The sequence below is a fragment of the Equus asinus genome, chromosome 16 (genome assembly GCF_041296235.1).
Source record: "Equus asinus isolate D_3611 breed Donkey chromosome 16, EquAss-T2T_v2, whole genome shotgun sequence".
Lineage (NCBI taxonomy): Eukaryota > Metazoa > Chordata > Mammalia > Perissodactyla > Equidae > Equus > Equus asinus.
This window is the reverse complement of record NC_091805.1, coordinates 15,204,148-15,221,982: the sequence shown is the minus strand read 5'-3', so window position 1 is coordinate 15,221,982 and position 17,835 is coordinate 15,204,148. Positions and strand designations below refer to the sequence as shown.

The 17,835-nt window shown below is 37.5% G+C and overlaps 1 long non-coding RNA gene across 2 annotated transcripts in view; it reads right to left on the bottom strand.

Moving 5' to 3' along the window:
* Positions 1-3,701: 3,701 nt before the first annotated feature.
* The window catches only part of LOC123277673 (uncharacterized), a 41,767-nt gene continuing 27,633 nt past the window's right edge, over positions 3,702-17,835 (bottom strand). For both annotated transcript variants that reach the window (XR_011494824.1, XR_006514812.2), the window contains one exon: positions 3,702-4,134. This is a non-coding gene — a long non-coding RNA (uncharacterized lncRNA). The remainder of the gene's footprint in view (positions 4,135-17,835) is intronic.

The following is a 17,835-nucleotide window of genomic DNA, read 5'->3' as shown; positions in this document are numbered from 1 at the left end:
CAGGTTTTAAACAGCTTCACTCATCTGCATCTCTCACTCAATCACAAATTCCTTAAAGCCTGGGATTGTTACTAACCATTTGTTTTCTGCCCACCCTCTACTTTCTTCCCTAGCACCTAGCACACTGCTGATTATATAACACAGCTCAAAAAGTAAGTTAAATCTCTGAGACAAAGACACATTTTAATATCATTATAACAATCACCAATGTTTAAAATGCAAAAAAAAATAATAAATAAAATTCATTTATCATGCATCATGCAAGAGAAGGTAATAAGATGTAGAATCTCTTGCACAGAAGCTCATAGTCTAGTGGCCATAAGTAAACAGCCACAAATGCATGTAACATTGGTGTTAAAATTATAAAACTCTACAAAATTAGTTAATTTCAAAATCTTTTCTCCTCATTTAATTTTCTCCCATTATTTTCATACTTTAGCACCAGAACTTGGTACTTGGTGACTATTGTTTTTTTCTTAGATTACTCCTTATTTATTTACTTTTTTATTTGCAGAGGAAGATTTGCTCTAAGCTAACATCTGTTGCCAAACTTCCTCCTTTTCTTTTTTTCTTTTCTTCCTTTTTCCCCTCCAAAGCCCCAGTACATAGTCGTATATAGCTGTAAGTTCTTCTGGTTCTTCCATGTGAGCCACAGCATGGCTACTGACAGATGAGAGGTGTGATTCTGCACCCAGGAAGAAAACTCAGGCCCCCAAAGCAGAATGCACTGAACGTTAACCACTAGGCCATCAAGGCTGACTCAACTATATTTTAAATTAGCTAGCCAAAGATATTCTTAAACAGGACATGAATTTGAGCAGTAGCATACACATATGTCTGTTCACATTTGCATAATTTTTGTCACAAATTTACATTAAAAACTCTTTTGGTGAATGTGGTAGGCACAAAAATGACTCCCAAAGATGTACCTATCCTAATCCCCAGACTTATGAATATGTTACGTTACATGGCAAGAGGGAATTAAGGTTGCAGGTGAAATTAAGCTGCTAATTGACTGACCTTAACATGGAAAGATTACCTGGATTATCTGAATGGGCTCAATGTAAACAGAAGGGCCCTTAAAGGAGGAAGAGTCAGAACCAGAGAGATGGCATCATGAGAAAGACTCAATCAGCTAGTTTTGAAAATGGAGGAGTGGGGCCCTGAGACAAAGACTGTGGTAAACTTCTAGAAGCTGGAAGTGACAAGGAAATGAATTCTCCCCTAGAGCCTCTAGAAGGAATGCTGCCCTGCCAACACCTTGATTTTTTCTCAGCAAGACCCATTTCGGACTTTGAGCAGTAGGATAATAGATTTGTGTTGCTTAAGCCATTAAGTTTGTTGTATTTGTTACTGCAGCAATAGGAAATTATACAGTGAGAATCTAGTCAGGGGAATGCAATCATATCTACAGGTATACCTCCAGAACTGAATAAAGGTAGCCAGCACCTTTTAGATGACCACATTTCACAAATCACTGAGATACTTCGTCTTTTTTTCTTTTTTGGGGGAAATATATTTATCAATTTCAATTCAATTTTACTTATTTGTGGCAATGCACCTGATTTCTCTAATGAGGGTTAGCTTATAAAACTAACAGAACGTCAGTGGTATCAGGTATTACTAAGAAATGATCAGGCACTCCAGTGCTAAATCTTTGCAGAGATATAGAAAGGGAAAGAATTTTTAGGAATAATTATGAGGTCTGAAGATTGGGCAGTAAAAGGAGCACTATATAAGATCATTTTTTTTAATTAATCATAGGTATTTTATTCTATAAAGAAAGAAACTGTGTTCCAATGTGAGTTACTCTGATAATTTTCATAGATTTTTTCATATTTCTACATACCAAAGAGACAACCCAAACCACTCCAGTAACTACAATATATATTTCTTCTTCCATGGCCAGTGTTGTAAGAATAGTCCCCAAAACTTTTTGAGAATATGTAGTCATCCTGTTAAAATGACCTTCTATTATTTCTTTTAATTGACAAATGCATACATGATTAGTTGTCCTTCAACAGGAAAGTTTTGGCCTTGGCTCCTCAATCAACTTCATAGCTCTTGGTCCACATCCAAGTACATAATTATTTGAGATTGTGAATGATAAGAATAATTGAGTCCTGACAGGACACATTCATCCGTCAGTCTCTGAAGCTGACCAGTCAATAATGGTAATTACTTTGATTTCCATGCTCTGGATTCTCAAGTTCAAGATATGCTGATCAAAAAAACCCATTCATACTCAACCTTCATCTTCCAAGTATGAAAAGGCCACTAACATTTGGCATTTAAGTTGCGCATACGTCTTAGTCTGTTTGAGCCGCTATAGTAAGAACCACAGACTGGGGAGCTTATAAAAAACAGAGATTTATTTCTCACAGTTCTGGAGGCTGGAAGTCCAAGATCAGGGAGTCAGCATGCTCAGATGAGGGCCGTCTTCTGGTTTGCAGACTTCTTGTAGTATACTTACATGGCAGAAGGGGCTAGCGAGCTCTGTGGTATCTCTTTTACAAAAGTACTAATCCCATTCATGAAAGCTCCACCCTCATCACCTAATCACCCTCCAAAGGCCCCACCTTCTAATATCATCACATTGGGCATTAGGATTCCAACATGCGAATTTGGGGGGGTATAAACATTCAAACCATAGCAACATACTAGCCAACAGCATTATCAACTTCTTCCTCAATGTCACCCTCTCTATTCTATCTCCATCCCAAATCCAGTCACTGTCAATTTTATGTCAGCACTGTTTCTCAAATCTAATCCCCTAGTCCATTACTAATGTTTTAGTTCGAGTCGTTCTTTTCTCTTACCTCTAAACTTCTGATCCAGTCCATTGCCCAAACCACCTCCAAAATCATCTTCCTTCTCTGCTTTGAAATTTCTATTGGCTACCAGCTTCCTACAGATTAATAATCAAATCCTTTATCAAAACATACATACACAATTTGATGCCAACCTTCTTTTCCAGCAGCATAATCTATTTTTTCCTACCTCCTACCCTCCAGACAAATAAAATTCCATTAGATCCCTCAGATAAGTTACATCCTTTCACACCTTGGTGGCTCTGCACATAGTGTTCCATATTCATGCATCCCCTGCCTGGTAAACTCCTGACATCCTTTTAGAGTTGACTCAACTAGGACATCTTTGAGAGGTCATCTCTAGTTTCCGTAAGGATCATATCTCTTCTCTGTGATTCCACAGGTTTTTGCCAATACTGTTATAATGGTTATCACATTGAGTTATAATTATCCTTTTACATATTGTCTTAATGAAACACAGAGAAAACCCCTGGCTTGAACTGAGCTCCTTTTCATTGGGGTTAAATACCAAATAATTATTTTATGTCTTCTTCCTGGTTTGTGCAAAATACATAGAGTACGTAATGGGATGCCCTAGTGGAAGAATGCCAAGCCAGCAATTAAATTTGTATTTTTTTTCTTTTCTTTAGCAAGGGAAGTGCCAGTTACAGCTACAGAGTGTGTGTGTGTGTGTGTGTGTGTGTGTGTGTCTGCATGTGTGTGTGTGTGTGTGTGAAGTAAAATTATTATATATCAGTCAAAAAATCACCTTGGAACCACTAAAGGCAACTTCTTTTGAAGGGTAGACATAGAGGGAATAGTTCAGTAATCTGGGAGAAGGGGTATGTATTTGTTTTCAAGGACTTCGGTAAAAGAAAATACCACAAACTTAGTGACTTAACTGAAATTTATTCTCTCACAGTTCTGGAGACCAGAGGTCTGAAATCAGTTTCACTGAGCCAAAATCAAGCTGTTAGCAGAGCAGAACTCTCTCCAAAGGATCTAGGGAAGAATCTGTCTTTTGCCTCTTCCAGCTTCTGGTGGCCACTGGTATTCTTGCCTTGTGGCTCCATCACTCCACTCATTGCTGCTGTGGTCAGATTGCCTTCTTTTCTGTGTGTATCTTTGAAATCCCTCTCTCTTTTCTTCTTATAAGGATACATGTAATGTAATCCTTGATGATCCAGGATTATCCTCCTTTGTCAAAATCCTCAATTTATTCACATCTGCAAAGACCTTTTTTCCTTATAAGGTAACATTTAAAGGTTCCAGGAATTTGGATCTGATATCTTTGGTGGCCTTTATTGAGCTTAATCTAAGGATGCTAAAAAAAAAAAAAATCCTGATTAAAGAGAAAAGCAGGAACAGATGTTAACAAAAAGGCAGAGTAGAAAAAGTCCAAAATTCCATCCTTCCACAAAGTACTGAATAAGTTCACAAAAACTGTCATCCAAACCTTTTTTGGAACTCTGGAAACTAATGAAAATTCACAACAACCAGAGGAATCATTAATGAAGAAAGAAGCTGTTAAATTTAAGTATTTAAGAAATCTCTGTAAAATCACTAGCTGATGAAACGAAGACTTCAATGGCCACACTCAACAAAGAACACAGACTTTACACAAATATCTTAGAAAAGTCACCAAACATCAACAGCCCACAAAAGGCAGCACACAAGGGAAGAGGGTAGAATTTTATTTTGATAGTTGCCACATTGTAATATTAAAGTGTCTCTTTTTCAAAAGAAAAATTTCAAGACATGCAAAGAAACAAGAAAGCATGGTTCATTCACAAGAAAAAATAAATTAATAGAAACTCTTCCTGAGGAAGCTCAGACATTGGACTTACTAGACAAAGTCTTTAAAATCAACTGTCTTAAATATAGTCAAAGAGATAAAGGAAACCAAGTGAACAATGTCTCACCAAATAGAGAATATCAATAAAAAGATAGAAATTATAAAAAGGAATCAAAAAGAAATTCTAGATCTGAAAAGTATAATTGAAATAAAATATTCTCTAGAGGGGTTCATTTGAGCAGGCAGAAGAAAGAATCAGTAAACTTGAAGGTCGGTCAATTGAGATTATCCAGTCTGAGAAGCAGAAAGAAAACTAAACGAAGAAAAATAAACAGAGCCTAAGAGACATGTAGGACACCATTGAGCATACCAACATATACATAATGATAGTCCCTGAAGGAGTGGAGGAAGACAAAGGGACAGGAGGAATATTTGAAGAAATAATGGTTGAAACTTCCCAAATTTGATGAAAGACATGAATCTACACATCCAAGAAACTCAATGAATTCCAAGCAGGGTACATTCAAAGAGATCCACACCCAGACATTATAATCAAACTACCAAAGAAAATGTCAAAAAAAAAGAATCTTGAAAACAGCAAGAGAGAAGGAATTAATCACATATGATGAATCCTCAATAAGATTAACAACTAATTTTTCATTAGAAATCATGGAGGCCAGAAGGGAGTAGGATGACATTTTTAAGTGCTGAAAGAAAAACAACCTGTCACCTAAGAATTCTATATACAGCAAAACTATCCTTTAAAAATGAAGGAGAAATTTAAAACATTCCCAGATAAACAAAAACTGAGGGAATTCATGAATACTAGAATTTCCCTACAAGAAATGCTAATGAGGTCCTTCAGGTTGATATGAAAGATCACTAGATTGTATCAGTAACCCAAACCAACCCAACAAAGAAAAACCCAGGACTAGATGTCTTCACTAGTGAATTCTACCAAACATCTAAAGAACAATTAGCACTAATTCTTCTCAAATTCTTCCAAAACCAACATCCCTGGGAACAGACCAATATCACTGATGAATATGGATGCAAAAATCTTCAGCAAAAGGCTAGCAAACCAAATCCAGCAGTATGTTAAAAAGATTATACACCATGACCAACTGGGATTTATCCCAGAAATGCAAGAGTGGTTCCATACATGAAAATCAATTAACGTAATACATCACACAAATAAAATAAAGGGGAAAATATATCATTATCTCAGTTGAAGCATTTGACAAACTCCAACACCCTTTCATAATAAAAATGCTCAAAATAGTAAGGATCTAGAAGAGAACTTCCTCACATGATAAAGAGAATTTGTGAAAAGCCCACAGCTAATATCATACTGAAAAACTGAAAGCTTTCCCCCTAAGTTCAGAAATAAGAAAGGATGTCCTCTTCCACCACTTCTAGTCAACATTTTACTAGAAGTTCTAGCCAGAAAGACGAGTCAAGAAAAAAGAAATAAAATACTTCCAAATTGGAAAGAAAAAAAATTATCTCTATTTACAGATGACATGATATTATCTATAGAAAATCCCAAATAATCCACACAAAAAAACTACTGGAATTAATAAACAAATTCATCAAACTTGCAAGATACAAGATTAACAACAACAAAAAGCTATGTTTCTATTCATATCAGTAAATAATTTGTGAAGGAAATTAACAAAGTAATCCTTTAACAATGGCACCAGAAATAAAATGATACTACTAAGGAATAAATTTAACCAAGTAGGTGCAAGGATTTATACTGAAAACTACAAAACATTATTTTAAAAGACCTAAATAAATGAAAAGGCATGTGTGTTTATGGATTAGAAGGCTTAATATTGTTGTGATGGCAATAATTCCCAAAGCAATCTATAGATTCAACACAATGCCTACCAAATGCCAACAGCTTTTTTTGCATAAATGGAAAAGCTGATCCTAAAATTTATATGGAATGGTAAGGGACCCCAAATGGCCAAAACAATCTTGATAAAGAAGAACAAAGTTAAAAGACTTCCCAATTTCAAAACTTACTACAAAACTATAGTAATTAAAGGAGCTAGCATATTGACATAAGAATAAACATACAGATCAATGAAATAAAATTGAGAATCCAGAAATTAACCCATACATCTATAGTTAATTGATTTTCCGTAGGATTCCAAGATCTTTGAATAGTGAGAGAATAGTCTCTTCAGTGAATGGTTCTGGCAGAACTGTCTATGCACACGCAAAAGAATGACGTTAAGGCCCTTACCTCACACCATACACAAAAATTCACTCAAAATGAATCGGACCTAAATGTAAGCGTGAAAAACCATAAAACTCTTAGAAGAAAACATAAGGATAAATCTTCATCACCTCAAATTTGGCAATGGTTCCTCTAAGCACCAAAACCACATACAACAAAACAAGAAAAACAAATACATAGAACATCATCAAAATTTAAAACTTGTGTTCATCAAAGAATATTATCAAGAAAATTAAAAGACAACCCACAGAATGGGAGGAAATAATACAGCTGATAAGGACCTAGTAACCAGACTATATAAAGGATTCTTACAACTCAACAACAAAAAGCAAATAATCCAATTAAAAATTGGGCAAAGGACTTAAATAGACATTTCTCCAAAAAAGATATACAAATAGCCAAAAAGTACATGAAAAGATGCTCAACATCATTAGTCATTAGGTGAATGCAAATCAAAACTTCTATGAGATATTACTGCAGACCACTAGGATGGCTATCATTTTAAAAAACAGAAAATAGTAAGTTTTGGTGAGGATGTGGAAAAGTTGGAACTCTCATACATCTCTGGTAGAAATGCAAAATGGTGCAGCCCCTGTGGAAAACAGGTTGTAGTTCTCAAAAAAATTAGACATAGAATTACCAGGATCCAGCAATTCCACTCCTAGGCATACATCCAAAAGAACTGAAAACAGGTATTCAGGCAAAAACTTGTACACAAATGTTCATAGCTACACTATTCACAGTCACCAAAAGGGGGAATCACCTGATGTCAATCACCTGATGAATGAATAAACAAAATGTGGTATATTCATACAAAAGCATATTATTCAATCATAAAAAGGAGTGAAGTACTGATACACCCTACAACATGGGATGAACCTCAAAAACACTATACTAAGTGAAAGAAGCCAGACAGAAAAGGCCACGTGTTATATTATTCCATTTATATGAAATATCCAGAATAGATAAGTCCATAGAGACAGAAAGCAGCTTAGTGGTTTCCAGGCACTGGGGAAAGAGGGAAGAATGGAATGACTGTTTAATGGGTTTGGGGTTTCCTTTTGGAATGAAGAAAATGTTCTGGAACTAGATAGTGGTGATTGTTGCACAACATTGTGAGTGTCCCAAATACCACTGAAATGTATATTTTAAAATAACGAAAACAGTGAGATTTATGCTATGTGAATTTTACCCAATAAAAATAAAAGTAAAAAATAAAAATTTAGAAAATTTGCCTCATCCCTTAGAAAGCTAATGCTGAAAAGACAGGGAAGACAATGGTTCTGGGTCCCTGGTGTGGTAGTTTCTAAAAACAGCCCCAGGCCAGCACTCCAGGAGCAGCTTGCCCGCAAGGAAGTGGTTGTGAATTTGAACTGAAAAAGCTCATGGGAAGGGCTCTACTACCCTGGGCTGAGGCCTGATAGAGAATGAGGGGCTCACAGCAAAGCGTAATACTGAGGGAATATCTTTTCTCACTGGCCCCCATCCAGTACTCATGGTGGCAGTTAGAACAAGGACCTAATCTTTGCGATTGTGCTCCTGGTCCCAACTTTATATGTGGCTTCAGGAGCAGTCTTCCTCAGCTCCTATCTGCTGGAGAGACTCAACTGCCAGCACCACCCTGAATAACCTGGTGTGTTCCACTGGAGAGATTTCTTTACCACCATGTTTCTAGTCTGCCCAGAAAGTGGTGCCCAGCACCAATGACCACTCCAACCAAAGCTCTCTTCTCTTTACCCAACATAAAATTGAGAATGTAAGAAGCCTGTACTCCAAAATTTTAGCTACTGCAGGGTGAATGCTCTAGCACTCATGGCTGACTCCACTGTAGACTAGGATTCACGAAGGCCAGCTTCTGCTCAGTCGCTGCAATCCCTCTGCTGAAGTCTACAAATCAAAATTTAAAAGAGCAAAACTCAGTCTCTCCTCCAAGATACTCAAAAGCAAAAGAGGTCCCTAGACAAACTGAATTTTTGGATTTCATCCTCTTTCCTTTTGCAGAAGCTGTTTATGAAAACACCACAGCCTACGTGGACTGCTTTGTGGCATCTACAACCACCAAGGTCAAGGTTAATCTTAATGTTAACAACAGCAAGAGAAACAGAAAGTCAGGAATAGATAAAATAAGACTTCAGTACATTTTGTACCCTTTGTCCTCAGTTGTGTAAAAATTTGTATGACCAACAACTTCTCCTCCAAAAAGATGGAGAAAATAATACAGCAAAGGGGTACAAATGGCTGGGCATGAGGCTTGCCCATATGTCGCCGTGCTCATTCACCAGAGGATTCAACAAAGGATTAAGAGCCGTACTCTTCTGGACTCAGAAAGACCCCCACACGTCAACCAAATTGCTCTTCCTCTTTCTTCCCTCTCCCCCTTCCCTGGGACAATCTAAGGGTGTCACGTTTTGCTTTGCTTTATCGTTCTTGCTGTTGGTAGCAACAATGAAAAGGAAATGTAAAGGTAATTTGAAAATAATTTTGATACTTTTCTCTGGATCTAATACAAAGGCTAAGATATTATGTCTCAAAGCCCGGTACATGCATAATATTGTATTGGAATACATAGCCCAGGAGTTGCCTGGGATGTTTACTAATAATGTAGATTTCAGGGCTTTGTCCCAGGCCCATTAATGAGATCTCTGTATATCAGATTCCAGAATCTGCATATTTGCTCTACTTCACAGGTCATCCTGTTACAGGCTAAAGATGGAAGCAGGAGCAAAAGTCATACAAGATGTCCTCAGAGAGACTTTTTTTCTGTCTTCCAAACTGTCTATCTGACCCACTGGCGTATAAGCTGCCAAAAGTCATAGACCATGTATTGACTATGGACCTACCACTCATTCCTCAATCCATCCTCCAGACTACCTTTTTTAAGCATCCAGTGTGTGCCAGTCATTAGATTAGGTGCTGGCTAAACAAAGCAAAATAAATATAACAGACATTCTATAAATGTTGGTTGAATAAATGAATGATGAATGAGTGAACAAACTGAATTAGAAGTAAGAATTTTGGAAGCATGTTTTTCTCCTTCTCTGTTGGAAAACCAACACATTATTAATCTTCTGGTCAACATTTATTTCGTTAGACATCATTCCAAATTGTTATGTTGAATAAAATAGTAATTGCATAAGAATATATATCCCAAATCTGATTAAAGTTTAATTCTAAATGCCTAAGTGGAAATGAGCATTGCTGTCATTTATGAAATTGGTTGTCATTCTACACATTTGATAAAGGCAATGCAAAATAGGACTGTTCTTTACATTGTGGAACTTAGACGTCACTCACCCAGAGATCTTTCTCTAGTATGTGAGGACCAGAAACAGCCCACACATTTCCAAAAGTCATCCCCCTGGGAAGCAGTACCTCTTCCCTATTCTATTCACATTGAGAACCACATGTCCATGGGTTAAATTTAATAAAAAATATAATTCTTACATACACATTGCTTGCCTTATCTAATACGTAAATTCCTAGAAAGTTCCATGTAAATTGATTCATCTAAATGGAGCACAGCATTTGAAGGAAATCCGTGGCCAATCCTCCTATAATAAAGAATATTAATATTTATTGAGCACTTACTATGTGCCAGATATTAAGCTAAGTGCATTTACATGCACTTTCTCATTGAATGCTCCAAACATCTCAATGAAGTCAGCAATATGATTAAATCTTGTTTGTTAATGGGGAAATTTAGGCTAAGAAACATTAGATAACTTGCCCAAAAGCCCAACTAGAAAAGAGAGAAGCCAGAAGTTAAATCCAGATCTGTCCACTTTTGAGCCCTAGGTCTTAATCATTAGGATTTTTTAAAACTGATTTTCTTTAATGAAACACACCCACTAATTACTATTTATGCTTCACTTGACAAAAGATAAATCCTTTAAGATTAAATAGCATACTGCTAGGAATAGAGTATACGCAAAATAAATGCTAGTTCCTTTATCCCATTTGGGAAAGATTTGTTCAAGTGCTGTTTTCTTAAGCTTTTATTTTTTTCCTTTTTCTTCCCAAAGCCCCCCAGTACATAGTTGTATATTCTTAGTTGTGGGTACTTCCAGTTGTGGCATGTGGGATGCCGCCTCAGCGTGGCCTGATGAGCAGTGCCATGTCCATGCCCAGGATTCGAACTGACGAAACACTGGGTCGCCTGCAGCGGAGCACGCGAACCCAACCACTCGGCCACGGGGCCAGCCCCCAAGTGCTGTTTTCTTAAAAAGCTAAGTCCCAAACTATTGAAAATGTGGTTACCTGGGGTACAAACAAAACTGTCATGGAAAAGACCACCTTACAGTAATTGTTGTTAAGCTCTCTGGAAGATGTTATTACTGAATTACTTAATTACAGCAACAATTTTCTTATAAATGGTTGCAGTTTCATCACCATAGTTATTTGAAATTTCGCTATGTGTTGGGGTAGGGGGAGGGCCAATCAGCACAATTGTCTTTCTGGATGGTGCGCATCCACTTGCATCTACTTGCTTTTAAAACGGACTTTAAAATGTTGTATTGTCATCCAGCTACCTGTTTCTTAGTGATTTACTATTTGACAGTCTAGGGAAGGTTTAAATTATAAGCACAATTAAAAAAAAAAACCAGTACCTATTTCTATGAAGGCAATGCACAGTAAATAAAGTGTAGTTGCAGATAAAAATATTTACTACATTACATATTGATGTTCCTTGAGGATTGTCCTGGAAAATTTTTGAGCTACGACCACCCTTCTACAGTTATGCCAAAAAAACTTCTGCAATGGCTTCTCTCACCATCAGATGATGACTTCTCCAAGAAATGTAGAACAATCTCCCTTCATTCATCCATTTCACACGTACTATTGAAAATCTACAACATGCCAGGCACTGTGTTAGGTGCTGGGGATACAGTGGGGAATAAAATGAATGTACAGGCTACCCATGTTCCCAGAGAATTTGCCAATCTGAACAAGGTCACCTAGACCAAAAAGTTTCAGAAACTAACTTCAGCCAAGCAGACCGACAGACAGCTCTATGCTTTCCAAAGGTCTCTCCTATAAGGTTTTTTGTAATAAATTCACAAGACTCCTATTGTCAGAACAAACTAGCCTCCACCCAAAAGTTAACTAAAACAGAAGAGGTAAGCCTCCCTTTGACTGACCCTGAACTCCAAATTCAGGCAAATGGTTGTCAGATGGTCTGACAGGCTGTGTAGATGAGTCACTTGGTTTGACTCAATCTACTGAGTCATTTTTACTGTAACAAGTCATTCTATAACGTCATATTTCTTAGTCTACTCCAGGTCTATAACAATACCACCACTCTTCCAATTTAAATTGTTCAAGGACACAGCATTGAGCCAAATTCTTCTCAAGAAATTAGTCACCTAGAGCAATTACTTCCATTTTTTCCAGGCTGTAGATTAGCCCAAGGTCTCGGTTCTCTAATTCCCTTTTTTGCTCCTCTCTCTGTCCTCTAAATATAAACACAAGCACTCTTTCCAAGGTGTTATGTAGTTTCTTCTTCTCTTTCTTCACTTTCAACCTCCTCCACTCCTGTAGTTTCAACAACCACCTTTCAGAGGGGATTCTTGGTTTGGTATCACTCATCTGATCTCTTCCTCCTGAGAACTGTTTAGACTGCTACAGACACCAGCTGAGTCAGAAGAGACTTGACCCTAAACTGCTGTCTAGCAGCCTGGAGGTGAGATGGGCAATGTGGCACTGCAAAAGTCTAAGCCGGGGACACGTTTTGTGGGCAGAGATAGCAGCCAAGCAAACCACAGAGGAATTAGTTAGAAATCATGATGAACTGCCAAGACAAATAATTCAATGAGCACCCAAGATGGGTTAAGGTTGCCCAGCACTGGAAGTAGAAGCTGGGATTAGGGATAAATTCCAGTGGGTACAATTGTCCATTTCCCTTTCCCTTCCCTTCCTTTCCTGGCCAACTCTGTTCCACAGCCATTAATGGGGGCATAACAATATGGTTATTTCTGCTGGAAGTTGTGGTGACCCTGGGCAGGGTGTTAAAGCCTAGCCAAGGTGAGGAAGGCATCTACTCAGAGGGGCGGACTGCCGTTGGGTATTGTTATCTGAACATATTAAGGAGGGCAACCTTGTGGAGAGGAGATGAGATAAGGAAAGCATGTGAACTGAAGGTGACGCAGTGTGGGGAGTCAAAGCTTGAGCAGTGTGCAGAGGGTACCCATGGGAAAGGGATTATGGGGAAGGACAGCCTGGCATGGGTTATGGGAGCCCATGGAGAGGTAGAAGGGCAGCCTGACATGCAGTGTCAGAGTCTGAGTGGGCCAAGAGGCATCCAGGCAGGGGAAGGAGTGACGTGGGAGATTAGTTATATTCAGGGAAATCTTTCAAATAAGTAAAAATATTAAGATTAAAGGGAGCCAGGTACCTCACTGTCAGAGAAAGGAGGTACAAATATGGAAGGGAGAAAAGTGGAATGAAATCATGTGATATTGGGTTGGCATTGGAGATACATGCATCAATTCATGATTTTCATTATACAGATACATATCAAAATATGGCTATACATGTGTATGTGTATTTGCATACGCACATGTGCATTGTATGTGTTTGTGTATATACAGGAGTGTAGTGAGTGGATGTGAGTGCAGGTGTGTATGTATAGGTGTATGGTGTGGGTGCAGATACGTGGATGTGGGTATGTACACACATATATACATATCACCAGCTCTGTCCACTAAGAGCGACTGGGCGCAACAATACTGCAGTAGCAATGAGTATACCTAATGCCCAGATCTTGGCTTTTAAATACTATTCTTCACTAAAAGGAACACTGGATGTCTTTCCTGTGTTTTTGTCTTCATTAATTTCTTTCAGCAATGTTTTGTCATTTTCGCTATAAAGGTCTTTTGCCTCCTTGGTTAAGTTTACTTCTAAATATTTTTTTTAAAGATTTTATTTTTTTCCTTTTTCTCCCCAAAGCCCCCCAGTGCATAGTTGTATATTCTTCGTTGTGGGTCTTTGTAGTTGTGGCATGTGGGACGCCCCCTCAACGTGGTCTGATGAGCAGTGCCATGTCCGCACCCAGGATTCAAACCAACGAAACACTGGGCCGCCTGCAGCGGAGCGCACGAACTTAACCACTCAGACACGGGGCCAGCCCCAATATTTTATTATTTTTGATGCCATTGTAAATAGGATTGTTTTCCTAATTACGTTTGCAGACAGTGTATTGTTAGCATATGGAAATGCAATTGATTTCTGTATGTTGACTTTGTATCCTGCAACTTTACTGAGTGCATTTATTAGTTCCAATCAGTTTTGTGTATGTGTGGACTCTTTAGGGTTTTCTACATTAAATATCATGTCACTTGAGAACAGAAATCATTTATTTCTTCCTTTCTGACTTGGATGCTTCTTGTTACTTTTTTTCTTGCTTATATGCTCTGGTTAGGACCTCTAGTAGCATATTAAGTAGAAGTGACAAGAGTGGACAATCTTGCCTTGTTCCTGGTCTTAGAAGGAGAATCTTTTAGTTTTTCACTAAGTGTGATGTTTGCTATGGACTTTGATATATGAACTTATTATATTGAGGTAGTTTTCTTCTATTGCTAGTTTGTTGAGAGTTTTTGTCATAATATGGTGTTGAACTTTGTCAAATGCTTTTTCAATTTTGAAATTGCAACTATGCAATCTTATCTATGAGATGACTATGTGATTTTTATCCTTTGTTCTGTTAATATATCAAGCACATTTATTGATTCGTGTATGTTGAACCATTCTCACATTCCAGGGATAAATCCCACTTGGTCATGGTGTATGATCCTTTTAATGTGCTGTTGAATTCAGTTTGCTAGTATTTTTGTTGAGGATTTTTGCATCTATGTTCATTAGAGATGCTGGCCCGCAGTTTTCTTTTCTTGCGGTATCTTTGGCTTTCGTGTCAGCGTAATGCTGGCCTCCTAATGTGAGTTTGGAAGTGTTCCCTCCTCTTCAATATTTTGGAAGGGTTTGAGAAGGATTGGTTTGATGGAATTCAGCCGTGGAGCCATCTGATCTTGGGCTTTTCTTTGTTGGGAGATTTTTGATCATGCTAGTTATAGATCTTTTCAGACTTTCTACTCCTTCATGATTCATTGGTAGCTTGTATGTTTCTAGGAATCTATACATTTCTTCTAGGTTATCCAGTTTGTGGGTATATTATTGTTTGTGGTGGTCTCATGATCTTTTTTATTTCTGTAACATCAGTTGTAATTTCTTCTCTTTCATTTCTTATTTTATTTATTTGAGTCATCTCCCTTTTTTTCTTAGTCTAGTTATAGATTTTTCAATTTTATATTTTAAAAAACCAACTCATTTCATTGATTTTTTCTATTTTTTTATTCTCTATATCATATATTTCTGCTCTAATCTTCATTATTTCCATCCTTCTGCTAACTTTGGGCTTAGTTTCTTTTTCTTTTCCAGTTCCTTGAATGTAAAGTTAGGTTGTTTACTTGAGATCTTTCTTCTTTTTTTTTTTTGAGGAAGATTAGCCCTGAGCTAATATCGGCTGCCAGTCTTCCTCTTTTTTTTTTGCTGAGGAAGACTGGCCCTGAGCTGATATCTGTGCCCATCTTCCTCCACTTTATGTGTGGGATGCCTACCACAGCATGGCTTGATAAGCAGTGCGTAGGTCCACACCTGGGATCTGAACCAGCAAACCCAAGGCCACCGAAGCAGAATGGGTGAATTAAACTGCTGCACCACTGAGCCAGCCCCCTTTATTTTTTTTAATGTAAGCATTTATTGCTATGAACTTCCCTCTCAGTACAGCTTTTGGTACATCTCATAAGTTTTAGTATGTTGGGTTTTCATTTTTCTTGGTCTCAAGATACTTTCTGATTTCTCTTTTGATTTCTTCTTTGACCCACCACTTGTTCAAGAGTATGCTGTTTAATTTCCACATATTTGGGAATTTTTCAGTTTTCCTTCTGCTATTGATTTCTAGTTTCATTGCATTGTAGTCAAAAAAGATACTTGTTATGATTTCAATCTTCTTATGTTTAAGACCTGTTTTGTGACCTAACATATGATCTCTCCTGGAGAATGTTCTGCGTTCACTTGAGAAGAATGTGTGTTCTGCTGCTGTTGGATAGAATGTTTGGTATATGTCTGTTAGGTCCATTTGTTCTATAGTGTTGTTCACATCCTCTATTTCCTTATTGATCTTCTTTCTGGATATTCTATCCATTATTGAAAGTAGGGTATTGAAGTCTCCTACTCTTCATATATTGCTATCTATTTCATCCTCAGTTCTATCAATATGAGCTTTATATGTTTAGGTACTCTGATTTTTAGTGCATATACATTTATAATTTTTATAGCTTCCTGATAAATTGACCATTTTATCATTATATAATGTCCTTCCTTGTCTTTCACGACACTTTCGACTTAAAGTCTATTTTATCTGATAGAAGGATCGCCATCTCTACTTTCTTTTGGTTACCACTTGCAGGAAATATTTTTTGCATCCCTTTACTTTAAGCCTATGTGTGTCCCTAAATCTATAGTGAGTTTCTTGTAGACAGCATATAGTTGGATTATGCTTTTTTTCCATTCAGCCACTCTATGTCTTTTGATTAGGGAGTTAGATTTTTATTACCATCTCACTCAACCATGAATTGTAGGCTTGAGTTCCCATGGCAGTTCAGAAGCTTCTTAGAGTTACCAGCATTATGTGATGATGGAAGGGCAAGAATAAGGCAAGGTTAAAGGTCAGGATAAGGGTTAGTGGTAGGTATCAACTAAAGAAATAATCAGAGTCTCATTAGATATTTTTAGGAAATAGAATGCTTCAGCATGCTTTTAAACTGAAGAGTAGCTGGCATTAGGGAGAGATGTGTTGAAGAGAGATGAGATATAAAATATAGCTCAAAATCCTAGAGGAGATGGATAGGGTTAACTTGGAAAGAGTGGAAAAAATTCTTTTCAAGGCAATCACAATAATAATAAAAATAACAACAACAACAACAAAACTAGTCCTGCTAACTTGTGCACTTACTTTGTCCCACGAACCATGCACTTTATGTACATTGCATCATTACTCCTTATATCAAGCCTATGTGGTAGATACTATTACTTCCCCCATTATATAGAAAAGGAAACTTAACCACAGAGTGAGTAGGTAATCTGCCTAAAGTCAGACACCTAATAGATTGAAGAAGTGAGATGCTCAGTCTGATTCCAGAGCCCCTTCTCTTGGCCACTCCCATTCTTCCTCTAATGAAAGAAAGAAAGATGAAGAAAACACACTTAATTTCAGAAGCGAATCAGAGGAATATTGAGGAAATGCTCATCTGATGGCCCCGATGATCTGAGTAAAGGTGGAAGCACCATCTGGTCAGGTAGGGGACAAGGATGAGGCTGGGGATTGAGAAGAGGAGTAGTGGTTTACAAAATTCATCTAAGGCTGGAAAAATGACCTTGCTGTGGATTAATAAAAGAATTGATAGGCATCATCAGAGGCCCAGCTGAGTTTGGAACACTTATGCTGGTAATGGCACCATCAGCAAGGTTATGCAACCTTCTTGAGCACTTCTCAGAAACCCAGAGACAGGAACCAAGAAGACAGATCATTGATCCATAGCAAGGGGCCTGGAAAAGAGGTGAGATGGACAGTAAACGTCTCAAGGGAATTGAGGATGATGATGAGAATTGTTGGAATAATGGATTATTAGGTCCAGGCCAAATTGGAAGGGAAGTAAAGCCAATGAAGGTTTGTTGAGTTGAATAGTAAGAATGAAATGGACTTTCTTTTCAGTATGTAGAAACTTTGAAAACTTATCTTAACCATTTTATTTTAAATCTTTAATTATATAAAGCAATTTTATCCTTTAGTTGAAAGTTACCTTACATTTTACCCTTTAGCTAAAAAACAGGTATATATGTTAATTACTAAGTACACTAGTTCAGGAATCAAGAGATGTGGAATTAGCCCAGCTCTGATGACATAGTTACATAGTGAACTATGTAATCAA